The sequence below is a fragment of the Saccostrea cucullata genome, unplaced genomic scaffold (genome assembly GCF_032062105.1).
Source record: "Saccostrea cucullata isolate Sc308-1 unplaced genomic scaffold, CSIRO_AGI_Scuc_v1 ctg84, whole genome shotgun sequence".
Lineage (NCBI taxonomy): Eukaryota > Metazoa > Mollusca > Bivalvia > Ostreida > Ostreidae > Saccostrea > Saccostrea cuccullata.
In genome coordinates this window covers 657,544-672,519 of record NW_026938747.1, presented here as the reverse complement: position 1 = coordinate 672,519, position 14,976 = coordinate 657,544, and the positions used below count along the sequence as shown (strand labels likewise).

Below are 14,976 nucleotides of genomic sequence, written 5' to 3'. Positions count from 1 at the left end.
CAATCTTGAACTGTATTTATCAGTTAGTTTTGCATAGTTTACGGTTTGTAAACTATAGTTTACAGTTGTGAAACATAAACCTAGTTTAACAAATGTAAAACTAGGTTTATCCGATTTTTGTGAATTTGGCGTGCCATAGATACACCTAGTTTATCGACTGTGAAACTATGTTTTGCTCATTTTTGTGAATTTGGCGTGCCATATATATGGGCAAATCCCACTCCTTGCACCATCATATGATGACTAATTGTCTATTTTTATATAATCACATAGAATACAAAACAGTTTAATGCGTGCATTTTGTGTATTACTGATGAGAAGTATGAGAGTATTTAAGGAAGAGCCGTATTAATTAGTTAGAAGAATAATAACCGTAGGAGAGAGAGGGAAAAAAAGGAATGGTAAGGTGGAATTTTCTTCATTACTATAATATTGAATTATAATTGATTTTATTGAATTCTTTTTTATCTTTAAATTTTTTGTTTTAAAATTAAAATCTTATTTTGTTTTACATGTTTTAATTCCAAGAAAAAATCTCTCCGATATGGCATTTTATTGACTGTATTAATTAAAAGTGTGCAAAATGCGAGGGTTTATAATACGTTTTCTTTATTTTTGGCAAACGTTAATTTCTTTCTGTCGTTTTAGAATAAACGAGTGCTTGCCTTGTTACTAGCACTAGCTGTTCTTATAGACCATGTGCAGGAGTCGGAGGCAGGGTGGTTTCGCAAACAGGTGGAAAAGGTGAAAAATTTCGGAAAGGGTGTTGCGAACACTGCTAAAAATGTTGGAAGAATCGTCAAAGACGGTGCAAGAACTGTAAAAGAAAGTGTGAAAAATACAGCCAAGAAAGTGAAAGAAAAAATCGGATGAAGATCAGGGAAGACAACCGTAGCAAAAACCTCGTCAGAACCAGAGCAGCAGAAAGATATTTTATTTGAAGAAAGAATGTGAAGAAAAATTATCAGTATTAAAATTCTAAACTCTTTTATCTGAATATGATCTGTTTGACTTCTGCATTTAAAGGTGTTTCCCGTATGCCATTGTGATTTTAGTCAACTTTAGCTGAACAGTTAGGATACGATATTTAATAAAAACTCGTATATTCTTCCAATGAATGATTTATTATTCTGGTTATAAAAGTCTATGGTATTGCTGACTTATGAAGTACAAAAGTTACTCTTAGAGAAATGATGACATACACTTTAACATATAATACGCTGATGAGAAACCGTATAGCTCTTCAGGAAGTTTCTGTTTCCGTGTTTTTTTGATAAATCAATGACCTACATAAAGCATCGTTTGAGATAACTCATGCCCCTTTAGGGCTTGAGCAACAAAATCTTATTTTCGGGAATTCTTTTACATTTGTTTTCCAGTGACCAAATCATCTCTTGGTATAGGACTGGGATGGTCTTTTAGATGTACATACTGATACTGTTAGTTTTTCCCAACTTACTCCAGTACTCACAGAAGCCTTTTTACATGTATAAGATATATTAAAGAGATAATTAATAGCATTCAAGTTCAGAAGTCTTTTCGAATAATAAAAATCAGGAGTAGAGCAAACTTTTAAAAAAAAATCATAATAGATAAGGTGCCCTGGAGGAGTAAACATTCCCATCCGTCTACTCCTTATCATAATTGGGAAATGCCCGGTGTGTAAATAATGGTCTAACATTACAATTAGTATGAAAAACATCTATCAGTATTTGATGATAGAGTGTGTATGTACAATGTACTTCATGTAATATTTACTGACAAAGTCAACTCATTGTTTCAAACATTACGAAATGAAGACTTTTAATTAGATTGTTGATATTTTTTTCACCAACTTGTCTGTCAATCAATAACCAATAACTTTGTTTCAAAATTGTTCATACATAAATTGTGTGAAATAATTTCTGGCTGAATTACCTGGAAATTTCAGCGTGTAAATATTTGCCAAACGATAAGTATTAAGACGCCAATCAGCATTTGACCTAAAGCTAGATAATATTTTCAAATTCGTTGTATCGACCACAGACCTTGCAAAAGGATGAACTCAAATACGGTGGAAATACTGTTAATGTCCTTGTTTCATCAATTTGTTGGTTAATAGCTTGTCTCTCTTTTTTTTTTTTTAAATTTTGATCGTTCGTAGAGCATGCTTTTGCGCAAATAAACCGGGAGATATAAATCCCATATGCACGTGATAAGGCTATATTGCTTCGTACGTAAGGAAAATTAACGATAGAAAAGTTGAAGTCAATACGCTGAAGTTTCAAATTCACTGGATTATATCAAATCGATATACATATGTATGAATGTATATAACTATAGATAATAAATATATACATTTTTTACTGTGATAACTTTTTGAAATTTAATGAAAGTGATTGGTTGATTGATTGTATATTGTTTAACGTCCCTCTCGAGAATTTTTCACTCATATGGAGACGTCACCGTATGCCGGTGAAGGGCTTCAAATTTTGACCTTTACTCGGCACTTAGGGCCATTGAGCAGTGAGAGATCTTTATCGTGCCAACGCCTGCCGCTGACACGGGGCCTCGGTTTTTAAAGTCTCATCCGAAGGACCCGCAACTTTCACTTCAAAGTGCCGAGCGCATGGCAAAGGAACAGTTGCTACCCATTTTAACGACTAGGTCAGTCGCGGCCGAGATACGAACTCACGACCTCCCGATCACGGAGCGAGCTCTGTACCGACTGAGCTACCGTTAACGGTTTAATGAAAGTGAGTTGATTTCTTAATAATTACAACTGAATATAAATTTTGGAAATTATCCCATATTTTCAACTATCATTGATGCCCTAGCATTGATGTACCTCACAAACTAGACGGTGATTCCTAGATAATGCGTCGTCGAGAATTTTGTATGATTAGTTGAAGATAAAAACAAGTCTTTCCTTCTTCTCATATTTCATGCTTCATATTGATATAAGACTATGTCTTATTAAACGGGACACAATTGGTACACATGTGGATTCCGAAAAATTGTTGAAAGATCTTATACTAGTATCCAACACCAAGTAGTTATTGACAACCAGAAACTCAAAGATCTTTTTAATATAAAACTTAAGAGTATTTTGTGTACAATCAGAATATTTTCTAACAAAATAATTTTTCAAATGACCAATGACAAGGTAAATATATTTAAAAAGCAGTTTAAAAAGTTGTCTATGATTTAAAAAAAACCTTTGACATTAAATGGAAATAAAATTAAAACATATAGGTAGGTTTTCATTTGTCATACCGGCGTACGCCGAATGCGCCGCTTGACCTAAAATAACCCGGCTTGCTACTACATTTTACCGGGGAAAGTCAGGCGTACGCCGAATGCGCCGGTCTGAAATGACCGGCGAGGAAATCGCCGGTCTTAAAGATATGGCGGGAAAAGAAAACAACTGTGAAAATGCAGATACTTTTTATCAAATCGACATGTTCTTTATTTGTTTGCATATTTTGAGCAAATTTCTATTCATATATTTAAAATATGTTTTTATTTTCTGAAAAATAAAATTTTTCATGAGGTCCGTGTTTTTTTTAATTGAATTTCGAATTATTATACTAAGACAATAATGTAAAAAGTTATAAAACTTAATTAATTGATTATCATTTAGCGTAATTATTCATTTTTTAGAAATGTTTTCGCCGGTTTACTTTGCCTCTTAGACAATGGAATACGCCGATCAGTGACAAATGAAACTGGCCCATAAACAAATGTAGTTTTCTGATCAAGATAAATAAAATATTGCTTACTTTTTAGCAGTCAGTCGAGTTTAATTCTTATCTGCATGCATTTGAATAGTTCATAACTACTTGAAAACAAGACGAGTTTGTGAAACACTGATGTCCCTGTATGGCAGGTTATAAATTATGGTAAAGGTGGGAATTTCTCAAATGCAAGTCATACTTGGTTTAAGGTCAAAAGGTCAAAATTGATGGTATCCAAAGAAAGGTCTTTGTGACAAGGAATACATCTGTGAAAAATAAAAATGTTGGTGCTTACTGTTCAAAAGTTTTCTCCAAGGTTAAAGTTTTAAAAATGGGCCAAACTCTAAGGTCAAAAATGTCAAAGTCGGTGGTATCCAAAGAAAGGTCTTGTAAAAAGAGATATACCTGTGAAATCCAAAGCAGTCTCCAAAGTTATGGGCAAGGTTTTTATGCGCACAAACAAACAAACAGATAAACAGACAAACAAACAGACGGAGGGACATACTATAATAAACCCCCGAATCTTCGAAGTTTTCTAGAAGTTGTTTTGACGGAGATATCGAATATACCAGTATGACTAGTCATCATGTCTTTTGTGCTTTCACTTAATTTCATATAGAGCACAAACTCTGCTCCAAAATATGAAATTTCATAATAAAAGATCTGTTTTTGAAGATCAAAAAACATGTTTTAATTTTTGGGCTGTGCTCCTTTTAATTCCTTGTGAAGGTAGTCAAATGCGCATGTTTTCTGCCAAATTCAAGAACATTGCATTTTCTCAAAGCCTGTTTTCCAATACCTGGATTCTCAAACAGAAATTTATTATACGATATGAAAGCACTAAGTCTCTACTTTATTTTGATATATGAAATGGGAAAGAGGGTGATAGTCAAATAATTAATATAAGTACAGGACCATTCTATGCACAAAGTGAACCTAGCTCTTTATGGAGATAAGAGTTTATTTTGATATGATTGACCTGTTAATCGGTCGGAACATCTCATTGTTAACTGATCAATAATGGACAGCTATCCCACAGGTACTTGGGTCGTGGTTTATAAATATGTATGATGTACCTTATTGTAATGAGTAATGAAAAAGGCCTATGCCATTCAAACGTTGGTGGGACCTGGAATAATGGAACAGTCCAGGAGCTTGTTCACCCCTGTTTGAATGGTATAGCCCTTTGCTATATAAATGGCTGAAGAGGCAGTCTCGATCATTCTGAAACCCGTAGAAGAAGTGGGAAGTTAAAAAGAAGATAAAAGGGAATATTAGAACAGAAGAATTAAAAGAGTGAAATAAAATTAAGGCTAGGGTACAGAGCGCCGGTAAATGGTAAGCCAAGAAATTGTGGTGAAGTGCAAGGTATAGTAATCCTGAATAAGGGTGAGGTACCGAGTGCTCATTACAATAGGAACTTGGTTTCGGAACCAGGTGCAGGGAGTCCATTCATACATGGTGCAGGTAGTACTTGGTAACAGAGAACCTCGGCTTTGGTATCCCGCTGTTTACAAAAAAAAATAATAATAATAAGGACAAGGATCCCATGAAAATAAATAATCATTGTTGTATATAATATTGATTCCCAGATTAATTATAGGTTCAGATAGAGCCATAGGAAACGTTCATTTATATTTATGTAATGTTAAGACCCTGTATCCCTGAAAACGGACCCTTAGGTTACACGTTACATTATTGATATGTGAAAAAAGTAACATCATACATATTTATAAACCACGACCCAAGTACCTGTGAGTTATCCCATATATAATACATTATCTGTTATGGAGTTGGATAAAGACTTTTTTTTTACCTTGAGGAAAATAGTTTTTCTCGAGTGCAAAGCACGAGTGATATTATCAAATTTTAAAAGCCCTTTCTCACGAATGAAATAAAGAATGTCTAGTTACAGATTATTTTTAATCGGAATTTTACGATTCTTTTCTGTCTCTCTCATTTTGTAACACATAGTCATGGTTTGTCAATATATTATTTTTAACCGAGCGGTTATGGGACTACATGGAACAGACATTGTTAGACTGAATATTGCAGACAGAGATATTGGCAGCGATTCGGATTGTCTTTTTCTATTTCAATTTGTGTCAGGGTGGCTTATATACCTATATCTTAGGTAGGATTTTTTTAATAACACAGTTTGTGAAGAGAAACAAAATCGGGAGATAAAATTGACCCTAAGATACTTTTTTTTTTAAATTTTTCATATTACAGTTGTATTATATAAATTTTTCAGTATGGAAATCATCAATTTAAATGCATCACTTGGGCAATTCTATTAAATGGATTACTGAGTAGTCATGGTATTTTACCATGAATTTTAGTTTTAAAAATGGTGATAATAAATGAATCAAAATTTTTAAAGCAATTGTAATAATAAATAAAATTTGTAAAAAATATATATATATATATAAATATATTTTCTTCAACAACATTTAATCTCAAAACAGGATAAAATCTTTGTGGTCTTATTACAATGTAAAATATTTTATTCAAGAGAAAATTATGAGTAAAAATTATGTCTTATGACAATTTAGTCTATATTTGTCTCGTTAAATCCTGTATGTAATGTCCTGTTTATGATTTATAAACAAATAATATACTTTTCTGTCAGCGTGTTGTAACACCTGGCGTGCATCTTATGTCCTTGTAGTGAATTCGTCCAAATCTTGACAACCCCGCCTTCTTGAAATTTAATTTTTCCATTTACTTTCCAAAGGCTAAATGATTTCTTAATAAACACAGTAAAAATATTTAACGAGCGATTCGATTGGACGGAAAAAATCATTGTATAATCTGTGTTGCCTACATCACAGTGACTTACTTCAGAAATGTACCAACCTGCCTTAAGGCGGGACTTCTTGTAAATAAAAATTAACGAAATTATCATAGAATCAATAAGAAAATATCATTAAGTGATGGTATCAGCTAGAATAAGTTTGATCATTTATATTAGAGGCAAGGTCTGGTCCATTCCATGGCCATGTACTCTGGTGTTAATGAATTTGTCTAAAAAAAAAACACAATCAATATCATAGATAAAAAAAATTAGTCGTATATCGCTGCACTTTTACGTTTCTTTGTACATTATTGTTTTTCCTAATTTCAAATTAAACATCACGTGACAAACATATGGCCCCGGGGTCATAAAACCAAGAGGAACTCACTTTTCATTTCGATCTCATTGTTTCAAAAGGGGCCAATAGTGGAAGAGTGAGACTTAGATAAAAATTCAGTTCATCTCAGTTTTATGGCCCCGGAGCCTGATGTAAGTGAAGTCACTTTGGTCAAACTGGACCGAGACCCCATACATACATATGAAATAGTAGAATTCCAATTAAATTAAAATTCATGCTTAATATGATTGTTTCATAAAATCTTAAACTGTATTTGGAGGCAAATAGGGAGTCAAAAGGTATCTTGTCCCGCATAACCACAATCTAGCTAAAACTAGATGTAAGATTCACTCGCATACTCGCTACATTAACATGCGAGCGGGTCTAACATCTAATTTTAATTAGATTGGCATAACCGCTGTCCCCAAGTAAAATTCCATCCATATCAATACCTCTGTGATGATTTTTCAAAAATGTTCCGATATCAGATTCACGAAAAAAGAAGGAATTTGATTTGAACCAGGTCATTTAGCGACTACATTTACGAATCGTCCTATAAGTGACCGAAATATAATAACTAATAGTATCTTTTGAATGAAATAAATGCACAATTAATTATGATGTTACTATAACTATACTATGTTACTATAATATTCAAGTGCAAAGAGCAAGTTTTCCTTGATGATCACAGACTCCCTGAGAGAAAGATACCTTTTTCTATTTATGTATACATTCTCAGTTACCATTACATGAGTTCCAACCACTGCCCCAAATAACTCCAGGAAAATTTGCTATGCCACAGGAACCCCTTTTGATGTTGTTCATTCATCAGCAGAAGTGGAATGCATAACATGTTCCTTTGCAATATCAACAAGAGTCTGAGATACATTTCGAACCTCCTACTGACTCCGATGACGTTGAAACCCCATCGTATCTCAATAATTTTTATATTGTCAGCCATTGCATGATATCGCAAAGCAAATTCTACTTGACTAATTGCTGTAAGTGACAGCGATCTCATGGTTAAGCGACATAACTTGGATTTTAATCAATTTGCTAAACGTTAAACAGTTTCTTGAGAAAATCTGTATCTTTGTTGATACTCATCAGCATCAAATTCAAAATGAAAATGTCTAAACATTCTCTTTTTCCTTTGTTGTCTGCCGAAATTCATGACGAACAACGACCTAGCAGTAATAATTATCCACTGGTTAAGGGACTTAACCCACCTCTGTGGAGTGGCTAACTTTGGACAATATTTTACCACCGGATAGCAAAGTTAACCAGTGGATAAATTTTGAGCAACAGAATTAAACCAATGGTTAAAAGTTAACCACTGTATAAGAGATTTAACCAGTGGTTAAAGCTAACCAGATTTTTAAGCAACACAGTCCTGATCTCTGAACATTTCGAAATGCATTTAATATTATAACCATCAACATCAGCTTCACTACCTATTCATATGAGAAAAAACAACAACGTTGATTTCCTGATAAAATTTTCTATCATCTAATTATCTGAAATTTAGTACATTCATTTGAATGTTAATATTTTAAATAAGCATATATTTTAGTTGAGATTCTTCTTACCATATCCTTGTTAAAAATCCGATTTCTTTTTATTTATTTATTTATTTCTGATAAGTGCAAACATATTACTCTCTTAAATATATTTGCGTTTGTCATATCCCCATCATATATTAACCAATTTTAGAAATCGGTCTGCAACTTGCAATGTATTGTTTATTAAAAACATAAAATTTTCTTTAAATTTTTTAGACAATTTTCTTTTTTAAACTAACAAAAAGCCCTACACATGTCGGACAATCAAAATATTAATTAAAAAGTATGTATCTGCGTTTGTATTTTGTCCCCACTTCCAATGCAATTCAGGTATGTGAAAAACTTTTCTTAAAAAAAGTGATAAGGTGTGCCGTCGAATGCATTCAATATCTAAATATATTCATTATGGATGCCTAAAACGTATATTAACTTTTTTTGTACAGTCTCTAATCCAGTAAAATGTCCCTTACAAGAAAACTCAGTCAATAATAGCAAATATATTTAATTTTCTGATAGATTAACTTTTATTCAAACTTTATTGAAAGTAAGCATATCTTTTTCACAAAATACATGTACTAGCATTCAAATAAAAAGTAAACTGTAAGGCATCGTCCTTTGATTTTGAGAAAAAGTTTTTCCACTTTCAGTTTTATTCGAATTATCCCAGTCTTCTGAATCTTCGAATTCTTGGGATAAATCTTCTCACAGGTCTACTGGGAATTATGCGTCGCACTCGTCGTACAATTCTTCTGATTCCTCTCCCGATAAGCAGAGTCTCTGACTCTTCAACATGTTGAACTAAAAGCATCACCACCAAAATCAGCACTAATGCACCTTTATTCTGAAAGGGAATAAATATATACTTACATTGTTTGGAAATTGTAATAAAAAATTTGATAAAAATTGAATTTTGTTCGTATATCAATAATGGAAACTAAATTCAACTTACCATGCTTTTCGATGAGGATTAGCAACGTTTTCTCAGAATGTTTCAAAAATTGAAAACATCGCTTGCTTTAATACTCTTGCTCACGTCATTACTTATATGAGAATTATGCACGTTTTAAGTTCTTCTATTGCTCGTGATTTATAGTCCAGATCATTACAAATGATGACACATGAAGGTCCTAAATTAATTAATAATCAGGTTCTAACATTCTGGGTTTCACACTGAAGTTACAAATATACATTCATAATCAGTTTTAAACCGGAAAAAAAGATTGTAAAATAATTAATGTTTACTTTATAAGGGAAGGCTGATGCTATTATGGACCCAGGTCTAATTTTTTTTACACCAATTATAAAATTCTGGTTATCACATGTCTAGAAAAAATGGTTATTTTAGATGACGATGAACATTATAGCAGGTATGTAATTGTTAAATACAGTGTCATGGAGTATATACAAGACGTTTTATATACATTTTTATACCCCCTTCTTGAAAAGCGGGATGGTGAATAGTAATCGTTATGTCCGTCCGTCTGTCCGTCCGTCCGCCCAGCTGTACGCCCGGCTGTTACGATTTGGGGTTCCCATCTCTTATCCACAAATCCTTTCATACCACTGAATGAAATTTGACGAGACTTTCACAGAATCTTTATTACACATTGCCATTGTGACCTCCTATTTTACTTTTTGATCGGACACATAATTTGCGTTTCCCATAGCAAAACATGGTCACTACCATTATATTCATATGGGAGGCGGGGGTATCTTTTAGTGAGCTCATTGCTCACAGTGCCTCTAGTTTTCATTGAAATTAAGACTTTATACCCTGTCTATTGGATCTATACGTCGTTTTATACACACAGAGACAATCACTTAAGTGCCTGCACAGACCTATTTTGTAGTATTTCTCGTACAACTTGACTTGAGATCTATTTTTAAAGATTTGAAGACTATATCATCTTTGTGTATTTTTTCTTTTTTAAATTTTGCAAAGAATGATTGTAAACTTTATATCCTCAAAATTGGGATATACATGTTCAGAAGACTATTTTGTAAAATTTATGTTCTTAAAAATGATAAAATATGTATTTTGTTAACCTTAGATATAAGTATTTCGGGGTTTTTTTCTTGAATGCCGCTGGTAGATTCAACACAATTTTTCATGTTTTTCAAGGAAAATTTTAAAATTCTCTTAGCAAATGATTATTCTTCTTATTTTTGTGTTTTTATAATGTAAATGTAAAAGGGAAATAAAGAACTGAAATTGAAATATGGTGCATGCCTTAATAAAATGCAAGTTCAAACTTCTCTGTTATAACTTTTGACTGTCTAATTTTCAAAGTACCCGAAAAAGGTTGTGTGAAAATAAGCATGGAAAGGCAAGCCTTTTATCGGCGTTTTGATTAGTTTATTAGTTATTTAAAGTATTCAATTGATAAAAAATATTAGTTGGAAAGAAAATATTAAAACTTCTGACCCACCGTAAGTAAATATATTACTATCATTAGTATATACTTATCTATAAACAAAAATATATTATTCCTTTTACAATTTTTGACTCTAATTTAATCAAATAATTTACAGAAAAGACGCTTATATCTGAGGAAATATTATTTCTATTAATTGGTCTGAATCAGCATAAGCATAAAAGAAATGTAATCTTATTATTACATTTTAAAATTCAGTTGCATAGCTTATCTTCAGAAAGTGTGTCATGTTTAATTGCATTTAATTAGTTGCATTACTCACTGAAACACTAAAATAATAAATTTGTGGTTATCCTCAAAACTCAGAAAACGGACCTTCTGTTTGGACGATCTAATAGTGAGATGTCGTTACATCCCACACATTCATTTTACCTACCTTATTCAATTTTTAAGGGAACATTTTTTTTTGTTTTGATGATAAATCATTTCAGATAATAAGTAAATATTGTATTCATAAAAACGCAAAATTTATGAATGAAAAAACTACCTTTCCTTTAGATTTAATGTACAAATCAAATGTGAGCAATATGATTCTGAAGAAGTAACTCTTTTTATAATACTATGTTTTTAATTATAGTATGTTTCAATGCGACATAAAGCAGCCGAAATTACTGATTGCGTTTAAAAGGCAAGTTTCCTATCACCTTTACTTACTGTAAATCACTTTTTATTCGTATTTAATAACGATATGCTTTTTTTAGTATTCCATAAGAATATATATCTTATAAAGAGTCAATGACAATATCGCGAAAATAAGGTGTCGCGAAAAATTAGTGATCTACAGTATTTAGATATGCTTTTTTTAAGTAAAATTACTTAGAATGTACTCGTGTTTTTATAGCTATTTCTTTAAATTGATCTATAAACCATGGCTGTTGCACATCTATATGTATTTAAGGATTGAATTCTAATCTGAGGGTCGTTCACAAAATTACGCGGACTCTGCTATTATTTACTCTTACAGACGTCATATAGTTTTGAAATTTCATAGAGATATGTATCTTTAATATTCCAATAAATTTTGGGCAAAATTTCTGTGTTTTGAAAACTTTCTCCTAAAAGTATCGTTGTGTTAAAACAAAAGTATGCGGAATCCAAAAAATAATTCATTTATTTTCTATGATTATTTATTTTTCGACAATTTTCACAAATGTATCTTTATATTTTTCTATTACGAAGTACCGTATAAGAAGAATTTTTAGAGAGGATTTAATTTTGGCATTATTAGCGAGGGTGCTGGGATGGCTAAAATTTCATATCGCTAAAAATTAAGTGCGTTTTATTTGTAATAGCTTCCTTAGTGAGCATTTTAAAATCGCTGAAATTGCATCTAGCTAAAAATAAACACCGATTTTTAAGGACAAGTCGCTAAATTTGCGTCTCGCTAAAATTCCCACTTATACGATATGTAGATTTCTGATGTATTATTTTAATTTCTGACACAAATATACTGCTTTTTCTCAGATGCAATTCCTGTGAAAACGACTGTGGAAATGACGTCTCCTGAATTGACGGAGCCCCACACTTTTGTTAACTTATGTGTAATGCTCGAGATATTGCCAACATAGATTTAAAATATGTGCATAATAAAAGGTGTAGTAAACTTGGGTATTAGTGACATTTGTCTACAAATAGGAAATTGGAATTTTAGACCTTTATACTTCTGTAAAAAGGCTATACGGGAGGGCGGGACGAATCTTGTCGACGAAAACTTTATCCGGACTGTTAAGAACGTGATTGAGAGTGATCCAATGTCACACTATATTTCATAAGTACCTGCAGTCTTTGGTTTTAAAACAAAAAAGAATATGTTTTACATGTTTTATAGATTTTGAGCTTGACAAAAAATGGTGTATGGATGTTAAAAAGAGAGAATAGGTAACTCAGACTGTACGTACAGGTGTAATAGAGTGAAATTTTACATGTTTTTAATGAATTTATTTTTCAGGTATTTTCTTTGATTTTATGATCATTTTCAGAGTTTAAATTGAAATATTTAAATAAAGATTTATTTCATTCAAACTATAAATTAAAGTATGTGTTTTGTTATTTTATCATTTATGAAGTCTTACAGGTAAAGTATTTAGTTATCTTTTGGGTTTACCTGTAGATTTGTAGCTATTTATAGATCTGGTTAGATAGTGGTCATTCTGGATTGGTCAGGTGATTTTAGGAGGGAATTCTATTCTTGTTTTTCATGCCCAAGCGTTCTGATGGGTGTGTATGTTCTGAGACATTTTTAGAAGTTTTGGTTTGATCAGTACTTGATATTCCTAGTTTGAAATAAGTATGGACTGAGATTATTCCTTTACCAGGTTAGTGTTTAGTTTAGGTTTTCACATTTCTTTATTTTCCCTACTTTATCTACTTTGTGTGAATGTTTGAATGTTAGACTGAGTATGCTAGGGAGTGAATGTCTTGTGTGAGATTTGTGTGAAAGCTGTAAATAAGTAATGTAAATATAATAGCATTAAATAAAGTTTATTTTATTTCTAAATAATTTGCTAAAATTAGAATGGAGAAAATGAGTGTTTTTAAGTTATAAAATTTTGAAGTAAACAAATTCCTAAAGTATTCATTTTTCTAAATAATTCCCTACATTGAGCAGTATATCATTTTTTACATTTAGAACACGTACCATATTATTGAGACAGCTGAGTTTTGTATATATACTGTAGCAGACCTTTGCACCTCATGGGAGGTAAGGTTAACTGTGTGTTGATATAAAAATGAACACAGCATCATTTTTAAATATTGATGAATTATAGGCTATTTTTGAAAGTATTTAAACTCATTTTTCTTTATTTGTTCAATTCATGTAATTTGAGAGTTTTGCATGAGGTTATCTGTTATTTGAAATTTACCTAGTTTGTGTTCATCAGAAACTATGAATATTCTAAGCTTATTAATAATGAGTTTATGACAAACATTGTTGTTAAAAAGGATAATAGTTTACGTTGGAAATTTTGGTTTTATTTTATGTTAAAACTGCTTTGCTTGTGAAAATTTGCATGCAGAGTTATTGTTCTTGTATTTATAATTTTAATAAGTATTACAGGGTCATCTATCTTTACCATACATCTATAATGGGCAAGATTGCACCATCACAATAAACCCACGTATTTAACCAGATGGAATGTGTTTTGTTGTGTATTTCCACCCGGTTTCACAGGGAATCTTCGGAAAATCTTGAAAAAATAAAAGCTCATATTTTTTTTATAATGCCCGTGACGTCGAAGATTTTGCTGCTCCTTGACATAATGATGTGTCCTGATAAATCACCCAAAATTGATATCAGTTTACAACATTTTGATATGAAATTTTGAAGACCATATAAGTTTGTGACATTTTGCCCGAATATGTCGTCAAATATTTTTTTCTGTGCAACAAGTCTGCGTAATTTTTTAAAGGCCCTCGTACATTGCATTGAACTCGGAAGATGTTGCCCGGCCATGCTTTCAAACATTATCAGTTTGTCAAAATGATAATTTGTCGGCAAGGACAGGTGCTGTTCAAAGATTAACGACATCGAAAAGTAAGAATTCAATATTTCTAGTAGTGAGCTGTCAGGAGGGAATGCCTTATACAACTACGCACCTATGGAGTTTCCAGGGGCCATGTGCTTAAGTCCTGTTGACAGATTTGTGTTGTTTAAAGTTTTTATAAGATCAATCACTGTCCCTTATCTTCACCCGTTTTATTCATTCTATTTTAGTATTTATTGAGCACCTTTTAGAAATCAATTTTTGATCTAGGAAGTTAGTTTATGTGAAAATGAGTCAATGCAATATAAATTTTCTTTTTATGTTCCAATTTATCAAAATAATATGTAGTTACCTATTTTAATTCTATCGTCCCCTGACAAGTTTTCTGTACGTTATAGAGAAGGGACTGTCATAGATTCCCATTAAATTTCATAGAGAAAATTACATTGAATGCTAATTTTGCACTTCACGGTCATTTCAATATTCAAGCATTTGAGTTATATGGTGTAAAAACGTCGGAAAACTGTCTCTATCATTTCGTAACATATAGTCAGGGTTTATGAATTTATTAGAGAGCGTTGTGATTGATTGATTGATTGATTAATTGATTAATTGATTGATTGATTGTATGTTGATTAACTTCC

At 31.9% G+C, this 14,976-nt stretch overlaps 2 long non-coding RNA genes across 2 annotated transcripts; both read left to right on the top strand.

The window, feature by feature from the left end:
- The first annotated feature begins 317 nt into the window (after window positions 1–317).
- LOC134251143 (uncharacterized) lies at window positions 318–997 on the top strand. The gene is made up of 2 exons (XR_009988676.1): window positions 318–401; window positions 649–997. It is a non-coding gene; the product is annotated as an uncharacterized LOC134251143 (long non-coding RNA).
- An 11,791-nt stretch (window positions 998–12,788) lies between these two features.
- LOC134251160 (uncharacterized) lies at window positions 12,789–14,010 on the top strand. Its single transcript, XR_009988678.1, has 3 exons — window positions 12,789–13,162; window positions 13,477–13,548; window positions 13,906–14,010. It is a non-coding gene; the product is annotated as an uncharacterized LOC134251160 (long non-coding RNA).
- Window positions 14,011–14,976: the final 966 nt, after the last annotated feature.